The sequence below is a fragment of the Dipodomys merriami genome, unplaced genomic scaffold (genome assembly GCF_024711535.1).
Source record: "Dipodomys merriami isolate MVZ:Mamm:240054 unplaced genomic scaffold, mDipMer1.0.p SCAF_17, whole genome shotgun sequence".
In the NCBI taxonomy this organism is placed as follows: Eukaryota; Metazoa; Chordata; class Mammalia; order Rodentia; family Heteromyidae; genus Dipodomys; species Dipodomys merriami.
In genome coordinates, this window is record NW_027203048.1 from 17,137,521 (window position 1) to 17,157,600 (window position 20,080).

At 42.0% G+C, this 20,080-nt stretch overlaps 1 protein-coding gene across 3 annotated transcripts in view; it reads left to right on the top strand.

Moving 5' to 3' along the window:
* The first annotated feature begins 727 nt into the window (after positions 1-727).
* Positions 728-20,080, top strand: part of Vit (vitrin) — a 100,500-nt gene continuing 81,147 nt past the window's right edge. For all 3 annotated transcript variants that reach the window (XM_070025363.1, XM_070025365.1, XM_070025366.1), the window contains exon 1: positions 728-1,011. The gene's annotated coding sequence lies outside the window, so the exon portion shown is untranslated. The remainder of the gene's footprint in view (positions 1,012-20,080) is intronic.

Genomic DNA, 20,080 nt, shown 5'->3' on the forward strand with positions numbered 1-20,080 from the left:
GCCCGGCTGGGGAAGATGCTCTGTCGCACAGAGAGACAAGGCACCCCAGGGACTCCGGTGTATTGTTTTTTTGGTGGCTTCTTTTTTAAAACATTAATTCTGAGATAAGTTCGTGCACAGTTTGGACCTGCATCTCTCCAATCCAGTTAACAAGTCTAATATATAAACAAGGATATCATCAGTTTCACTGAGGAGGTCAGAGCTTCATCAGTAGTTTTTCTGAAACAGGAGCGAAGCTTTGCTTCCCGGGATTGTCATCACATGTCATCTTGTTATCAAGAGCATTTATACCAATTATTTCAGAAGACGTGTCCAAGGACAGAAAGGACAGAAAGGTAGACACGTCGCACATACATGTAGGAAAAATCAGTATTCTAAAAGCAAGAAGGACAGACAGCCCAGCACAATAAGCTGCATGATATTCTCAGAGTTTGGTTTTAATGTAGAAAAAACAAGTTTGAAATGTTTTTAAACTAGTGTTTGAAAAGGAAAGAAAAAAAATCAGTGACCTCTGCTTAAATAATACTTAAAAAGTATTTTTTTTTTAATTTACCTATCTAACAACATGTCTGTTTTTCAGAATATCTAGTTGTAGAATTTGCTTGCTGGAAAATGTGTGCTTTGGGTTAAAGAATATTTAGAAATGCCTTCCAAAAAAAAAAAAAAAAAGCAAGTGGGAGTGGAAATTTGAAAGAAGACCGCCTAATTCAGCACTAAAACCAATGTGAGAAGCTGTGTGTGTGTGTGTGTGTGTGTGTGTGTGTGTGTGTGTGTGTGTGTGTGTGTGTGTGTGTGTGTTTTGCAAAATGAGCTTTTCAAAGGGCCGAGGAGAGGAGAGGAATGTTTGCTTAGCCTCTCTGAAAAGAGAAAAGGTGCTTGGATCTCCTCTTGTTTCTTCTTTGGAATAATTTGGGTGGGATTTGTGACGCAGAAAAGCTTAAAGAAAAAAGAATATCCATTCTATGTGGTAGAAAATTCTTGAAAAAAAAAAGATTGCTTTCTTCATCCAAGGTAAGTCTAACGAATTACTAAACTATGCATACAGTAACTCTCCATTCATTATTATGAGAACATTAAAATTTGTCATTAAGAGACTGGAATGCATACCATAATCAACTAATCAATCTGTGTACATTTCAGTTTAAAGAGAGGGCAGAAGTGAGTGGTACTTTGGTATCCTTGTAAATAACTAGTTATAAATAGACATATCGGTTATAAATAAATAACACTAAGATATTAATGTTGAAACCGAGTCTTTACTGTTTTCTTAAGGCAACTTAATTGTGATTAGAATGAGTTGAAAAGTAGAAGAGTTGTGTAGAATTATGAGGTAATTTACATCTTTCCTGCTTTGGGTTTTTTGTTTGTTTGTTTGTTTTTCAACTCTGCTTCCTATATGGAATACTAGGCAAAATAGCAACTTGTAAAAAAAAGAAATGGGCACACTGATGCTAAAGTAAAAGAGAAAATATTGAATGTGACTCTCCAGTGTTCTCTCTTGAGATGGATCTCAGTAGAATGTGTCTAGATGTGCAAATCTATGGCTTGTTTACACTAGAAGTGTTTTCTTAGGCTGACTGGCTCTGCTACCGATAAGCCCAAGGATGGGGCTGGCATTGTTTAATCTACCATTGAAGCTCAGCTTTGTACAGGAAGACAGGATACACATCTCTTTTAAGCCATGATTTGTGTCAAACCAGTATAAACATGAAAAAGATGCCCCAAGCACAGGTTAAACAGAGAAGATCAGATTGAATAATTAGACGGGATCCTTTGCGTTTGACAAGTCGCAGCATCTGTGCTCTGCCCAAATCAAGAGTGGAATTCATGATTTTCTTGGAGTTTATTATAAAAACAAAACCAGGCATTCTGAGCCATTGTGGTTTTTTTTAAAGGTGTGTGCTGAGGAAATAGTATTTTGCCATTACGTCGTGTTGTAATAAATTTGGAAGTTTTGGTGGTAAAGTTCTGAGTTTGTTTTTCCCTTGGTCTCTTGGAAGATGAAATGCCCTGCAGCAAGGCAGGTTCAAACTCTGTGCGTTCTCTCTCTCTCTCTCTCTCTCTCTCTCTCTCTCTCTCTCTCTCTCTCTCTCTCTCTCTCTCTCTCTCTCCCTCTCCCTCTCCCCCCACGTGTGTATATGTGTGTATATGTGTGTATGTGTATGTGTGCTCATGTGCACGCACTCACACTGCAACTGGTAGCTGCAGTCAGTAGGAAATCTGGAAGAACCCATCTTTTATTTATTGAATTAAAATACCCTCTTGAGTAAAAGGGCTTTAGACAAAGAATTGCAAGATTATAAGGACTTTGGTGTTTAAATATTATAATATGCTGGTTTCTCAGATGAAACTCCATGTAAATATATCTCTCAACCCACAGTTGGAAAGGAAACATTGGAAATGCTTAGTATCTGTGCTAAAATAGCCTTTGTGGGTATCATTTAGAAGATCTAATTATTTTTCCAACATGTTACTGATTCTATGAAGAATAGGTCCTTTCAGAGACATTACAGCAGGATTGAGAATGCTTTATGAATAGCACCATGCAAACAAAAATCCTTGGCTGTTCTTGACTTTAATCCTGTAACACTGAACGCAGGAAAGCACTGTGGTTTGACACACTGTGCCAACCCAGGAGCCCTAAATTACAGGGATGGCTCTGCCACCTCCTTGGCTGTGCTACCTTGGGAAAGGTATGGAACATTTCTTGACCTTTGTTTCTCCTGCTGAAAAACAGAAATAGTGATGCATGCATGCCCTCCCTCCACCAGTTATGAGAACCAATCCTGATTCTCAGATCCAACAGCATTATGAAAAGTGGACATTTCTACAGAAATGCAGCTTGCTCATATATTCAAAGAAAAATTATATTGAGAGGAGCTTTTGGTCTTCTAGTAAATGCTTCCTACCCTCTGTGACGTTCTCATTAACATATGCTTCTCCTCCAACTTCTTCTGTAGCTCATAGCTGAAGCTGTGAACAGGTAGGGGCTACAGTGGGAACAGGATAGAACACAGAGGTCTGTTTGTCAATAGGAGGGGGTTCAGCTCTGTGATTTCCGTTTCCTCATATGTGAGAAAATGATTCTATGCATTGAGACGTTTCCAATGTCAAGACTGGTCATTGTTGAGACTGTGTATTAAAAAAGATGAAGAAGTAAGCCAGATACCAGATTACTAGCACACATGCATGCACACACACACAAACATACATCAAAACATCATGTAACTCTTAGAAACAAGTCACCTCTTCATCCAGAGGCTAGGAGAAAATCAATCACTCAGCCAATAATAAGCAAGAGAGGCAACTCCTGCAATGGTTGTAAAGCCCACAGTTCCCTCCCCACTGCCTTCAAATGTGTCTCCCTGGGGCCTACAGAAGACAGGAAAATGACTGCCCTGGCCTTGAACACAGGAGCCCAGGAAAAATTGAGAGAGAGACAGAGAGAGAGAGAGAGAGAGAGAGAGAGAGAGAGAGAGAGAGAGAGAGAGACAGAGAGACAGAGAGACAGAGAGACAGAGAGACAGACAGAGAGAGAGAGAGAGAGAGAGAGAGAGAGAGAGTGTAATGGAAGTGGTTGTTTTTCACAGATGTGGCTGTTTTTCTGCAAGTGGCAGAACAAGCTTCTGTTCATGTACAAAATGAGTCAAGACAGACAGAAGCAAGAAACCAGCCATCAAGACACATAATCAGAGGTGACTTTTTAATAGTGGTAGTTGTTACAGCTTTCATTAACTAACACATATACACATACAGACACATTTAAATTGTCTGTGATGACTAAGGCAAACTCCCACTTTGAAGATCAGAAGAGGAAGGGCTGAAAGGCAAAGGAAACTTAACAACATGTCCAGAGTCACATGTTCACCATGAAGCAAAGACTATTTCGGTTTTGTTTATTGCATTTTCCATGGTTACATCATGCATAAAACAAACAGTGGTGGATGCTGGCTTTAGAATTTGTTTTTAATCAGCTAGAAATCTCTCTGCTTCAGTGGACTGCAAACCTTTCAGAAATCCTGAGAGACTACCAAAATGCTCTGGGCTGCCTGAGAAATGCAGGAGACAGGCATAGATGGTGCCCAATCGAAGCCATCTATACAAACTATACATCTATACAAACTATACAAACCAGCAAAGGGCAAATCCACCCACCACAGATGGTGTGACTCGGCAGAAATCCATTGCGGTATTGCAGTGTTTATCCCACCAGGGACAAAGGAGAATCAGTGCCAAAACCCTGTCCTGAGTGAAAACTACAGGCCAGTCAAGCAACACAGAAATGCTACTGTGCTTTTGATTCAATCTCGAGAATGTTTATGGTTGTCTTATAGTTGAAGAACTGTTGGGGTCTGTTTTTAGTTCATTTTTTTTCCCACTAGATCTATTTTTCAGTTCTTCTTGAGAATCGAATGCTAGGTGTTCTCTTTTTTGTCCATTCTATTGGTGAAATAGTATAATTGTGTAGAATTTTTTTTCTAAGAATGGGCTGAAGGGCCTTACAAATTTCTGAGCAGAGGAAAGAAGAACAAAAATACAGCTGGGCGCTGGTGGCTCACGCCTGTAATCCTAGCTACTCAGGAGGCTGAGCTCTGAGGATCGCAATTCAAAGCCAGCCTGGGCAGGAAAGTCCATGAGAGTCTTATCTCAAATTAACTGAAAACCTGAAGTGGAGCTGTGGCTCAAAGTGGTAGGGCTCTCTCTAGCCTTGAGCGAAAGAACTCAGGGACAGCACCTAGGCCCTGAATTCAAGCCCCACAACTGATTAAAAGGAATAATACAGTATCACTCACTTTCTAGGTGTCTTAGTCAGTTGGAGCTACTATAACAAAATACCCATAAACCAGATGGCTGAAATAACAGATAATATTTCTCACCATTCTGGAGGTTGGGAGGTCCAAGGCTGAGGTTCACAGACAGAGAACGTCTTGCTGTGTCCTCATATGTCAGAGTGAGAGAGATTTCTGGGGTTCCTTTATAAGGACATGACCCTATTTACCATGGTTCCCTCTATCACCTACTTACCTACCAAAGGTCTCACCTCCAAATACCATCATACTGTTGGGACACAAACCCTCCAATCACTATACTAGGAGCATAGAAGTATTTAGCCAAATGGCCATTATACACCCAGTAGGATTCTGTCTTACCCATTTGGGCTGTTGTACCAAAATGTCATAGATCAGGTGGTCTGTGAACAACCAAATTTGTTTCTACAGTTACTAAGACTGAGAAATACAAATCAAGGCCACTGGCAGACTCTATATCTGGTGAGGGCCAGCTTTTGGGCTCTGTCCTCATAAACTACTCACTTGGCAAAGGTCTCACCTCCTAATTCTATCCCCTTGAGGGTTATGATTTCAAAATATCAATTTTGGGGAAACAAACCTCCAAGCCATAGCAATGTCCACTACCAAGAAGTCCAAGAATCAAGACATTGCTAACCCTAGACACATTTTATTGAGATTCTCAGCTGTTTGCTCTTTTAGATCCTACATTAGTGTTGAAGTAAGTTATCCTTTACAAGATGCTGGTGGTGATGAGGATAAGAATGGTGGTAGTGGTGGTGGTGAAGCTTATAATCATTAACCTCCATCCCAACAACAAAACTACTAACACCCTTTCATATATTGACCCATTTTTTTGTCAGTCATGGGGCTTAAACTTTGGACCTGGGCACTGTCCCTCAGCTCTTCAGCTCAAGGCTAATGCTCTACCACTAGAGCCATGGCTTTTTCTGCTTAATGTGGTGCTGAGGAATCAAACCCAGGGACTCATACATGCAAGGCAAGCCCTCTACCACTGAGTCACCTTCCTGGCCCCGACCCATTTAATTTAAACAATGAACATATGAAGTAGATTGTTACTAGAGCCATACAAATTAAAAAAAAAATAAGCTGGTGCACTAAGAAGTTAGTTTAACTTGTCTAAGGTCATACTAGCTAGTAAGAGCTAAAGCCCAGATGCAAAGCCAAGAAGCCTAATTCTAGGTTCATGTTCTTAACCTACCAGGCAACCATGACACATGGTCCTGGTTTATCTTTCCTGGCAGGGAATCCATCTTCACCATTCTTAAAATGTAGTTTTCCAGTGAAGTGAAATTCCTTAGAACAATATTCATTGCTAGTAGAGACACCTTAGTAATAATGATGGCAGAAGGTGGAGGCAGAGAATTCGCAGGAGGTGGTTTGCTGGGAAGAGAGGGGTTTGCCATCTGTGGTTTCGAATAACCTTTTTGGTTAAGAACCAATTTCCAGGTGTTGGAGATGAGCTGACACTGTGGGGCTCAACTAGGCACCATCATGAAACCTGCTGATTAGCCTCCCTCTGGAGGGTTTACTTCTTCTTCCCCAGCAATGAAGTTGGCAGATGAACACAGACAAATCACGCTTCCTTACGATTCACACTACTTCAGAAAAGCACTCTCCCTGATAAGAGCCTCGACATTACGGGATTCCAGTAAAAATTGCTCAAATTCTTTCCTTCTGTTCAAAGAAGGCTAAGGTTTTGTGTGGACATGTAGAAAAAAAATCATAAAAAGCATGCTTCAGGCTATAGTAAGAAAGAATTTTACCTCTCTATTTTTTTTCCTTCTCAGATTCAGGGCAGGGAAAAAAACCAATTCCGGGGGGGGGGGGGTGGTTGGGCAGGGAATATATAGTTTCCAAAGGATCAAACCACTGGCATCTTAGTGAGTTCCCTCCCACCTCTGGGTTCCTTTGTCTCCCAGAGAGAGAAAACATGCTTGGTTCATAAAGATGCAAGAAAACTTGCCCAGACTGGCTTTGTTTGTACAGCACATTAAGCAAATCTGCCCTCCAAGAGGTAAATGGATGCAGAGACAATATTATTCGACAGCTACAGCCACTGCTAGTTACTGAGCCATCTTCTCATGCCACTCACAATGCTATGTGCAGGAGAAGAAGAATGAACGAAATAGTTCCCATTTTCATAGAGTTGCCAACTGAGGGGTGTATACTAGCAAAGAGATGTACAGGTACAAAATGATATGAAAGCAGGGTAAGAGGGCTATGCAGAGCTGTGAGATGGGGGTCAGTTGCATCACATGAGTGAATAGAGGTCTGATAAAGAGACATTTAAGCCAATAAAGAAAGACAGGGAGGGAGGGGGAGAGGAAGGGAAGAAGAGAGGAAGGAAGGGAAGGAGGGAAGAAGAGAGGGAAGAAAGGAGGGAGAGAGGAAGGAAGGAAGGAAGGAAGGAAGGAAGGAAGGAAGGAAGGAAGGAAGGAAGGAAGGAAGGAAGGAAGGAAGGAAAGAAGGAAGGAAGGAAGGAAAGGAAAGAAGGAAGGAAGGAAGGAAGGAAGGAAGGAAGGAAGGAAGGAAGGAAGGAAGGAAGGAAGGAAATCAGGGGGCAATCTGTGTGGGGCACTAGAGAAAGCCCAATCCAGGCAGAAGGAAGAGCCATTGCAAAGGCACTGAGAAGAAATGTGCTTAAAAGAACTAGATATCCAGAGCTGAAATAGAGCCAGGTGAGATCAAGGGCCACTGTGGACAGCTACACAAGGACCCTCCTAGCATCCCTCAAGATGCTCCAGACACGCCCACTGCCAGCTCAGATATTCCTTTCGTGGGGCAGCACTTGCATAATCTGCCCTGGAAGAAATCTGACTAGTTCCCTCAATTATTCAGCCTATGTTCCGAGTTTTTAAAGTGATCCTGACCACATTCCAAGCCAAACAACCTCATCCCACTGAGCAACATGTATGTGATCCTAGGCAACACTGAAAAATGCACTCAAAGTTAAGAGTTGTATCACCTGCATGCCCAGGTTTGCTCTCTACTGATTGAACTCCCTCTTTCTTCACTTTACTCCTTTATCTTCTTCCCCTGGACCACTAGCAGTAAGTAGCCTTGCTGTGTCTAGAGTTGAAATGGGTGCGGAAAGGCAAGGGACACGTGACAGGAAAGCTTTACTATGGTGGTGCTGTGAGAAGCTGTCATCCCCTTTCCCTGAGCTGCACAGGGATTCGTAGCTGTTTCTGTTCCCACAATGCTTTGCTGTGGATTCTTTAAAGATGCCCCACACATCCTCAGGGCTCTCTTATCTATAGTTTCCCTGAATGTTGCTGAATGAATCTGCTCTGACTTGGCGTTTGCAGTTCCTCCCCTCAGCCCTGAGTCCCTGATGAGCCACATTCACATGGTTTCGATGAAGCCTCTTGACTCTGGCAGCATCTGAAGCAATCCTAGCAGCAAGGGAAGTCTCAGTAGCCATACACTCTTCCCCACATCAGTATCCCCAAAGACACAGTCATGCAGTCATTTCCAATGGGGTTCCTGAGCATCCAAGCTTGGTTTCCAAAGGACGCAATGAGAGACCAGGGTTCCAGGCTGATTCCTTCCTCCAGACTATACAAGAACTCTACAAGAGGCTGTGAGACAAACTTTGTAACTAGAAAACAAGACTTTCTTTAAGGAAAGTGGCTAACGGTTTTCCTTCCTGCCTCCTCCTCTTCAGAAGCAGGAGGGGAGCAGAAGGCCATTCCCAGCCCACTGTGGAAAGTAATGAAAGGAACCTCAGGAGCTATCTTGGAACCTTGTAGTAGTAATTGGGAGCCATTGTCTTGAAGCCTCTACTGAAACCAAGACAGAGACTTTCCCGTTTTAGCATGCCATGACAGTCAATTACACACAGATGTTATTTAGATAGATGGATTATGTGTGGTTAAACTTTTTTATAAATGCCTGGACATCATTTTAACCTCTGTGTGTGTGTGTGTGTGTGTGTGTGTGTGTGTGTGTGTGTGTGTGAGAGAGAGAGAGAGAGAGAGAGAGAGAGAGAGAGAGAGAGAGAGAGAGAGTTATCAGACAGCATGAAGTTAGAGCTTACAATTTAATTATTGTCAATCAAGCATTTCAAAAACCCTATGTACATGCATCAAGGAAAAAGGGAGATGGAACTTTGTTTTAGAGTGGAAAGGAGATGCTGGTGGGGTTAAAGAGAATCTCACACTGCAGCACGTGGCATCATGTGAACATTCAGCAAATGATAGTGGATACTGGAGTAGACTTGAAACTTCTTTCCACAAAGAGCTGGATAGAGTAGCACATGCCTATAATTCCGAGGAGGCTGAGATAGAAGGATCTCTTGAACCCAAGGGTTAATAGAGGGCCTCCTGGGAAATACAGTGAGATTGTCTCAAAACAAATAAATCTATAGATTTAAAAAAATACAAACAGAAAAGAAACTTTCTAAAAGAAGATCAAAGTGACTGGTCCTACCTCATGTCATGGGCTATTATACAGCTGAGCCAGAATTGTCAGGAGGGACCCACAGAGGGTGTGAAGGCTCCTTCAGTGCTGGGAATGGCCCAACTAGGACTCTAAAGTGTGTGGCTGGGTGGCTCCCGTTGGTCACTTGCTTCTAATGACTCTGTTTCCGTAGGTCCCTGGCAATTTCCAGGGCTTACTCCTCCACAGCCTTCAATTCCTCAGCCGCAGTCACTCCTCCACACTTCTCCACACCCTCCGTTTTCCCCCAAGCCTCTAGTTGCTTCGATTTAAGAATGAACTTTGAACCCTAGACCAATCAAGGCTGGTCTCTCTGGAGCTGGGAGAAAGCAGAGCCCCATCATCTGAGAAGAGTCCATTCTTTACCAGGAGTTAGACAACAGGAAAGCACAGATCATACAGACATACCCTCATCGGGTCAATGGAGCATATTTTTATTTTTGTGCCTCAGAATTGAAGGCAGATGAAAAAAACACAGAGTGTTCATGCTGAAGGGATGACAGTTGAATTCCAGCTCACTAACTCCAAAGTCACAATGGATGGCCTTTAGCCATCACAAGCCAAGATGGCCTGGGAGTGGAACTCACTGAGAAGCGGCAGAGTTAATCCACAGCATCAAACACATTAGGTAAAGAAGTTGCTGCCGAGAGAAATTCATCTTCCCAAGCACCTCCAAGAGAGCCTTTTAAGCCACAAGTGACTTCTGCAGTAACCTAGGTCAGGGATGCTGGTCCGTGCAGTCCTCTGAGAAGACCTCATCTCCCAGATTTCCTACTTTCCTTGCCTCTTCCTTTCCCCAGGATGAATAGCTCTTGGGAGGAGTTCTGTAGAGCTCATTTGGAGGCATGCCTACAAACTAGTATTTCTTCCCACTGGCAATAGAAGATCTAAACTACCACTTCAGAAATGTAATTACTGTTTGCAGTCTCCCTAGAAATCACTATTGGTCGAAGCCTTTGAGGATGTGGTAAGCATTACCATATGTCAGGTTCTTAACGAGGTACAAAATGATGGTCTGAGACACACACACCAAAAAAGGCTTTCCCTTTTTGGGTTTTCTGACATGTCCAAACATGCCACATGGATGAATAGCACAAGCATTCAGTCATTGGACACATGGATGAACTCGAACCCAATGACTGTCCATGAGATACGACTCATCTTTGGTGTAGGATTTTCTAATTATAGGCAGTGATTAAACACCAACCTGGAGAAGGAAAGAAATCCTTGAGTAATTCACACCCCAGTCATCCAAAAAGGATATGATATTTATGGAAAGTTCTAGATTGGAACATCGGTAAGCCTAATGTTCTCATAAACACATTGGGAAATAAACAGTCTCACAAATCAGAGTTGTAAAACTCTGGTACTCTTGGTGTGGGAGACGGAACAATTCTTTGCTGTGAGGGCCTGGCTTTGTACACTGTGGGATGCTGAGACAAGGCCTGGCCTCTAATCATTCCAAGCCAGAAGCTTGGAGTCCCCCGCCCCACCCAAGCTGTGCAGACCAAAACTCATCAGATGTTTCCTGGTTGTGTAGCACTATCATAAATGGAGTGGGAAAACTTCACAGCAGCATTCTAGCAGCACAATGTCAAGGTCACTCACTTCCATTTCTTCATTCCCAAATCATCCCTGACTTGCTCATGGCAGCCACAGCTCACAGGATCTCTTACCACACTTCTTCCCAGGGCCTGGATTCACTCTCTCTAGGGAATCCCTGTTTTGATGCTACCAAAAGACAACCACATGCATCCTTTCCATTTTATGTGTTTTCATTTTACTGGTCATCATTTCAGGGAAATGGGACATAACTAAAAACAAACAAACAAAAAAGGTTTTAATCAGAGCTGCAAGGACTAGAAACCAGCTCAAACTGGCTCAAGCAAAAGGGTCTAGAACTCTTTATGTCTTTTTTTTTATTTGTGAACATATTGTACAGAGGGGTTACAATTACATGGGCAGGATAATGCATACATTTCTTACCAAGCATTGCAGCCTCTTCCACTCTTTATGTCTTGTACAGGAGGCTGAGTCCAATTGGACCTCTTTCAGAGTGGAAAGAAACTAATGCATGCTCCTTCCCTGCTTCTTCCAGGGTAATGCACTCTATCTCCCCTCTCTTTTTGCCCTGGTTTTGCACACATTATTCCAGGCCCCACAGGGTCACAGCTTGGCAGCGAGTTTTCAAGGCTTTCAGAGTCCCCATTCTAAAGTGCCAAGGGAGATCCTGATTGGTCTAAGGTATCTTTTCCTGATTATAGGCTTTGGCCAGCTGAGTCACCTAAACTTGAGTATGTATTCTTTGCATGTGTGTTTGAGCTGCTTGCATCAGAGATCTTGTGAAATTCAAGTTTTAGATGTAATCAGGCTTTGAAAAGTTAAAAAAAGAAATTGCTCTACACACACACACACACACACACACACACACACACACACACACAATCTTAAGATGAAGAAGGTTGAGGCTGTGTGACTTTGGGCAACTTATTTTACTATTCAGAATTCGAAGAATTATAATGTTGATTTTACTTCCTCAAGGAGCCCTTTGACGGTTCACATAAGAAACACACAGGTGGTTTATTGGGAAAACACTCTGCAGATTTTGGTATAATCTAGATTATTAGAATCTTTTCTAGTTAAAAACCACTGTCTGGACAGACTCTATAAGCCTGCTAAAAAGAATCTTTCAGAATGATATTGCATTGTTTGTAAAGAAATGGAAAGACTTGGAAAAATGATATTAAGAGAAGGAGGCCAGACCCAAAGAAACATGGGTTTCCTCATCTGTGGTCATTACAATGTAACTATAACTCTACAAGTAAACATAATGGATGGCAAAAAGCAAAACATTACACTTGGACATGATAAATTAAATAGGACTCCAACATTCACACATTGAGACCAAAGGAGGATAGTCTTCGGAGAGGATCCCAGAGGCTCAATAGCTGTGAGCATATGATCACATAAACTGATGTTAATCGAAATGAACTCCAAGAAATGGAAACAGTGGCTTTTTGTTATTTAACTTTTTTTCTCTCGTCTTTGGCATCATGTTTTATTTCTGTACCTTCTGTCTTGTGTGTAAGCTTGCCTGATTTGGGGCGGGACAGAGAGAGCACAGAAATGGTGGGACAAAGGACGAACTAATGCAGCAGTGATACTCACTAGTCACTATGTTGGAAGTGAACTCTACAACCTGTAGGGGAGGAGGTCAGGAGGGGAAAAACTGGGAGAAAATTAGGGAAGAGAGGACACTGTTCAAAAGAAATGTACTCATTACCTGACTTATATAATGGTAACTCCTCTTAGCATTCCCTTTACAATAACAATAATAAAAAGAATCTTTCAGTCCAAGGGAACATAGTCCAGAGATGGGCCCAAGCTCCAGACAAAAAAAAAATCAGAGCTTTCATTCCATTTGTCTGTGATATTCTATATTGCCCTCCTCCTTCTTGTGTTAGCTTTTTCCTTACCTGGCTTTTTTCACAAGCACAAGATAGCTACCAGAAGACCTAGGACTACCTGCTCCTTGTTCACATCCAACAAGAGAGAAAACCTTGTCCCCAAAGCATGGCATAGAACTCAGGTCACAACTCACCTGGTCTAGTAATTAGAATTTTGATTTTTCCTGGGCCTACTTGGACTGTTATCTTCCTACTTATACTTCCTCAATAGCTGGGCTTACAACCATGTGCCATCTTTATTGGTGGAAAGGGGAGACGTGAACTTTTTGCCCTGGTTAGCCTTGAACCCAGTCCTCTGGATCTCACCCCTCCCAAAAGCTAGAAATACAAGTGTAAGCCACCTGGCCACACTACAATGAGGTATCTTTAGGATGGAATTCAAGTCTATAATAGAAAAGTTCAGGTTTCATGCACATCTTATAACTAGCCTGAGGATGATTTTATGCAATACCTTTTAATAATTTTGTGCATAAGACAAAGTTTCATAGTTTCATAGTATGGAATTTTCCACTTGGGACATCATGGTTCAGATATCAGAGCATGTGGATTTTGGATGCTTGGATCAGAGATGCTCAATCTGTAATGATTACCTGGACAGGGCTCTTTGCTGAGGGAGGGTTCCAAGCCTGGGTCCTAAAGCCATCATCAGCAAGGGGTGTGTCTCACCAACTTGGCTTAGACGCCGAAGTGGGATCCACCCAAAGAACTGAGAATGGGCCAGTTTCCTCTGAGTCCCCTAGCTGCATTTATTTCCATTACCACGTTGAAATTAATTTGTGTTTAGCGAGTTCAGTGGGGAGGGCAGGGGTGGAGCCCTGTGCAGGTACTAACAGCCAGTCTCCGTAGCCTCACTCAGCACAGCTTCGAGTAGCCTTTTGCTTCCTTAGGCAACTTGTGCCTTCCCTGCTGCTTTGACTTGCACTCCTTTATCAGCACTTCATGATGACAGAGTTCTCGGCTCTCCAATTCTACATTCTCTCTCTCTCTCTCTCTCTCTCTCTCAAGCTCTCCCTTTTGCTCTTTCTCTCCCCCCCCCCCTTCTTCTCTCCTTCCCTTCCTATTTCACAGAATCCTGAATAAGGACCTTAAGGTGGCCACTGGTATCAGGGTAACAAGCAATGCAACGTTTTTCTTTCTACAGAGCAAACTGATCTGTCCAAAGGTTTGTATACAGATGGAGGCCACCTCTGCATTGCAAAAGACCATCCAGTGCCAGCCTCCTTTGTCCATCCATAGCAGATCAACCCATATCCCACCCACCAGTGGCAGAGGTTTTACAGACAGGCTGAGATGGAGCAAGCAAAGCTGCAGATGTGGCCTCTCCTCACTCAGAGACGCCTGTCCTCAAGGGATTTTTGGCATTTTGGAAATACAGCACAACCTCCTCATAATATTAAATGCTTCCAGATGGATGCTGACTCTTCCCATCACGGACAAAGAGTACCGTTGGGTGCTCCCCCATGCTGCATCCTAGATCAGACAAACACCAACATTACATCAATCTACACATCTACCAGGGCAGATTTTTTTCCAAGTGACTGACTCAAGTAGGACTCCAGGGGGCTTATTAAAAATGATGAATGCAAAAAACTTGTTCTTAAGCTTTCCATGTCTCCCTAGTGCCTAAAAGATCAATCTTACATTCTTCAGGCATGACATCCAAAGCCCTTTCCTTCTTCTCCACGCCTGACTGAGCAATTCCCAGTCCCTGAAGCTCTGTTGTCCCTAGGTTCTAGCCTTGCTTCACCCATCTGGCATCATTTTCCAACCTGCGAGTTCAATAAGTTCAAGTCCTGTCCTGTTCCCATACCTGAGTCCCTATGTCATCTACCCTTTACGCCTTCCTGGTGTAAGAGATGGTCTCCATCCTCACTGCACCAAGTGTTGATAGCAGCTCAGGCTAATTAAGTCCAAATGGAGAGAGTGTATTTGCTTATCGCGGAAGAGTTGTGGCCAGTGGAGAAAGACAGGGCTTCTGAATTGGGAATGCTGCTTTGAATTCAGTAATTCTTTTTTGCAGCCTTGTGATCTGGGCAAAGTCCTTGGTCTCTGTGGACTTCCAATTCCTTACCTCTAAATTAAGTAGTCTTTTCCCTGTTAGGATGTCATGGAGAATAGATGAGTTCATCTACTGCTGACACTCAGAACATATTCCACACATTTTACTTAGGATAAATGCATGTCAGCTTCCTTCTAGGAGACTCCAAGCAACTTCATGTTAAGAATGGAACTCTCTACCTAGCACACAGAACACACACACACACTTTTAGAAAATGACCAATAGATATATGAAGGAAGATTTTTAAAAAATTGTACCAGTCCTGAGGCTTGAACTCAGGGTTTGGGTGTTATCCCTGAGCTCTTTTTGTTCAAAGCTAATGCTTTATCATTGAGCTACAGCTTAACTCCTGGCTTTAGGGTCATTAATTGGAGATAAGAGTGTCACAGACTTTCCTGCCCAGGTTAGGCTTTGAGTCACAATTCTCAGATCTCAGCCTCCTGAGTAGCTAGAATTACAGACATGAACCACCCAGGCCCAAGTAGGAAGATAAATTTTAGTTTCAGAAATTTGGGTTACATAAAAGGAGTGGCTCATAGACTGGTATTTGAGGGATGGCTAGACTTAGTGAGAAGCAGGTGAGGGGCAGTGAGATAATCGAGATAGATCAATAATATGATCAAGAGCCATAGCACTAATGTCCAGGGTGTAGAAAAATGACCAAAAGCCTGTGGGAGCTGGGGCCAGAGGGGAGAATCAAGGAGGAGAATTGCAGTGTGACAGTGTTAAGAGTTAGGCCAGGTCAGTTAATAATATTTCTTCTAAGAAATATTATTTAAGTTGGACCTTCTTCTGTAGAAAATGTGTAGGTTGTGGAAAAGAATTCTGAACAGGTAAATGTACAACAGGTAAATGTGCTTTGGGAAGTTGATCCATTCTAATTGGAGGGCAAGGACAGGAAGGCACCAGGAAAGGGCCAGAAGGGCAGCTCCTCAAGTTATGTGAACAATATCTGTATGTGTGATGTCTTCCACCAGAACGTGTCTGTGGCCTTCACCCAGTCTATGTTCATTGAGTCACAGTTAAGTTTGGTAACCGAAGTGATGGGAGTAACCACAGTTCCTCTTAAGAGTTTCTCCTAAGACTTAGGGAGTTTTGTCATTGTTTTGTTTTTCTTACTGATTTCTGACTTATTAGCATACATGCACAGGGTAAATGTTTGAATAGGAAATTAGGGTGTATATCCCACATCTTCAGCAAGTAACTCTATGCTTTATTTGCTCTTTGACAAAGGTTATTCCTTTCCTATGTCTTTAACTGATGAGTAATTTGCCCTCTTTTTTTAAATTCTAATTTTATTGTCAAGGTGATGTACAGAGGGGATACAGTTACATAGGTAAGGTAGTGAATACATTTCTTTTCTAACTTGTTACCCCTCCCTCATTTTTCTCCCTCTTTCCCTCCCCCCCACCCCAAATCCCCAAACTTGCCTTCTTATCTGGAAGTTTCAAGAATTCTAACAAGGAGATTTAAGGGGGAAAAAAATCCATCTTGGATTTTTTTCATCTCAATAAGGATATATATATATGGTAGGAATGGAGGTACAGAACCAGAAGCCATGAAATCTGAACTTGGGTATATTACCTCGAACAAGTCACTCACCTACTGCAGACCTCAATTACCTTACTTTTAAAATGTGAATTATGATGCAAGTTCCCAGCTCCTATGCAAGTTTACTGCGAAGTAGCTCATATTTACTTATTTCTCAATCATATTATGACCCCCCCAAGGCCCAGCAAGGTCCAGAATCTGGGAAATAGCAAAGAACAACAATAAGCAAAATAAATAAATAAATAAAAGACAACCGGAGCTCATGTTGTAGAAATGCACATGAAGTTTCTTTATTAAAAAAAAAAACAGAAGAACATATGAAGTGCTATTATTATTCACTACCAGCTTGCTCCCCTCTAACTCTGGGCAACGAGTCTAATTAAATTGGCTATGCTAATCTACTCACACTAAACTGTGTATTTTCCTCCACAACAAGGTTTCCTTTGCCTCATTAGAACTTCATATTCAGGATTTTGTAATTACACCTCATAGCACAAGAAATATGTATGCATCAGTAGCATTCATTTAGAAGCCCTTCTTGTTTGGTTTTTGCTAGAACCCAGTAAGCTCATGAGAAATTGAAGATGGGAGGTTACCGTGCACCCAGGACTTTGTTGCAAGGAAGCACCTGTAGAAATGCTTAAGGGAGCTGGTCTTCAGCTCCAGCCTCTGGATGCGGGGCGGGGGGGGGGGGTCTGGGAGAAGGTTTGAAGCTTTCACTTTACGCCATTTGCCTTTTAAGTATATGCATAAGTGGCCCATGCAAGAAGAGACAGTATATTAGGGAGAAAGAAACCTCAAAGTACTCTGGTGCTGAAAGGCTAAAATGACTCTGTCATGTCCATGCTAGTATACTAGTGAGGCATACTTGAGTGACAGGATCAGGGGTAGCATGGTTGTTATCCATTTGTCCCAGAGACTAAAGGTCCTGTCCATTTTGACTCTTAAATTTGTAAGACATAACTGAGAATACTCCTCCCTGTTCTCTATCTCCCCTTTGGGTTTATGTGTTAGTTATCAAAACTTGTTCTTTTTTTTTTTTGGTGCTGGTACTTAAGATTGAACTCATGATTGCTAGGTACTCTACCACCTGAGCCATTCTCTTAGTCTTTTTTTGTGCATCTTTATTTCTTTTTCGGATAGGTTTCATGCTTTTGCCCCTACTACTAGCCTCCTACTTCCACCTCCTGAGTAGATAAGATTAGAAGTATATGCCACCATGCCCAGTGCTTTGGAATAAGATGATATTAATTAATTTTTATTAAATATAGTGCATAGTCCATAAGATGCACTACTTAAAGTATATGATTCCGTAGTTTTTAGTGTGGTTTTTTTTTGCAAGATCATCTTCTCTTTCTTCTTTTTAAATTTTCTAGGAAAAAGGGACAGCCCCCCTCCACCCCAGACTCACAGATCGATCTATTTACTAAGCACCTAAAATTTTCACAATTAAATTCCTGTCCTCCTAGAATTTGCTTTCTAGTCAGGAACCCAACAACAGATGAATAAAATATGTAAGCCAGAGTACATTTAAAATATAAGTATTTTAGGAGTAATAAGTGGCCTGGAAAAAAGTAAGAAAAGAGTTGGGTATGCTAATTGACAGTAGGCAGGAGGGAAATCACAACTTTAAGTTGAAAGTTGGGTAACATCTCATCAAAAGGCAACACTTCATCAAAGATTAGAAATAATATATTTTTTAAATTTTATTATTATCATAAAGGTGATCTATAAAGTGGTTACAGTTCCATCAGTCAGGTAAAGAAGTCATTTCTTTTTAGAAAATGTCACCCCTTCCTTCTCTCTCTCAGTTTTTCCCTCTCATCTCTGCCCACAAGCTATCTAGTTCATTTTCAACATAGTATCTAGTGAGTACCACTGCTGCATTTGTTCATCCTTTGTCCCTCCATTTCTGTACCTCTCCTTACCCTCCCAAAGACAGGTAAACAAACAAACAAAACAAAAAGGAAGCAAACAGCAACAAGGAAAAAACCCTCTTGTTTCCATTTTCTGGAGTTCATTTCAATAAATATTACTTTATATGATCAGATACACATAGGCATTGTGCCTTTGTGTTCCTTCCCTGGGAGTATCCTCCTTTTATTTCCCATTAATTTATCATGTCTCCATGTATTTTAGGTCCAGTTTCTGCATATGAGAGGAAAAGATGGGCCTTTGTCTCTCTGAGCCTGGTTTACCTTATTTAACATGATTTGTTCTAGATCCAGCCATTTCCCTAAAAATGGCATAATATTATTCTAGAAAGAATAGTTTTTTTAAAAAAAAATCATATCCTCATCTTGGGGAAGAGCATCTAGGCAGAGCAAACAATAATAGCACTAAGTACAGAGAGCCTGAGGTGAGAAGCATGTTGAAGAAACACCCAAAAGGCGTGGTGACTGCTGACATCAGAAAGATCAATGGTGGTCAAATCAAGAAAGGTCTTAAGTCACCTGTAAAGACTCAATAAGGTGGCTGGGAAGGTGGCTCAGTGGTAGAGCTCTTGCCTTGCATGCATGAGGCCCTGGGTTTGATTCCCCAGCACCACATAAGCAAAAAGAAAAAAGCCGGAAGTGGCACTGTGGCTCAAGTGGTAGAGCGCTAGCCTTGAGCTGAAGAGCTGAGGGACACCGCCCAGGCCCAGAGTTCAGGCCTCACGACCGGACCCAAAAAAAAAAAAAAAGACTCAATAAGGTGAGAAGCCATTGTAGAGCTCTGAGCAGAGGAAAAGTCATGAACAGACATAACATGGAGCAGGATGACCATGTTGGCAACTGGGCAGACTAGAGTGGGCAAAGGAGGGAGAGAAGCCTAATTAAGAGGCTGACTGCCCCAGGAAGTGGAAGCAGACAAACAAACAAACAAAAAAGCTAACTGCAGCTGGGCACTGGTGGCTCACTCCTCTAATCCCAGCTGCTAAAGAGGCTGAGATCTGAGAGTCAACGTTCAAAGCCAGAACAGGCAGGAAAACCCATGAGACTTGACCACGTAAAGGCCAGAAGTAGTACTATGGCTCAAGTGGTAGAGCCTTGAGAAAAAAAGAAAAAAAAGCTCAGAGACAGCACTCAGGCTCTGAAGCCCTATTCAGAACTGCTAATTTTTGAACTTGGAACTGGAATTATCTGAGGGGTTGTAACAAAGCTTAGTACCAGACCCTACCCTCCAAAGATTCTGATTCTATGGGTCTGGGGACAGCTGAACATCAGGATTTGTGCAAAATGGCAAATGAAACTAATATACAGCAAAGTGTACGAGCGACTGATGTACCAATTTCCTTATCCACCCCTTTATGAGGCCCTAGAGCTTTCTTATGCTTTAATGTGGTTATGTATGTCCCTGTGTTTCCCGCCTCTATTAAACTACATCTCTTAAGAGTAAGAACTGGTTTTTAATTCAAATCTTTTATCACCTTTTTCCTAACAAAACTTCGCCATAAAAGAGCTCAATAAATATTTAGTGAATGGATGATGAATAAGTGGTTTACTTGTAATCTCAAAATGTTCTCTTAAAACTACACATGTGGCTATTGTCCAAATCTGAAAACTAGCTGGACATATTCTCAAAATTGTAGAGTTGTTAACCTCTTCAGTTCTAAGCCTGAACCTCTGAAAAATCAGTGGCTGGTGACTAGAATGTGTTTTCTAACTGAGAATAGAAAGTCTGGGTACCTGTACAGTCCACTCTGCCATTTCCATGGCATCCTTACAGAAAGCTGAAGCTTAGAATCTGAAGACTCCAGAGGCCAATACAAA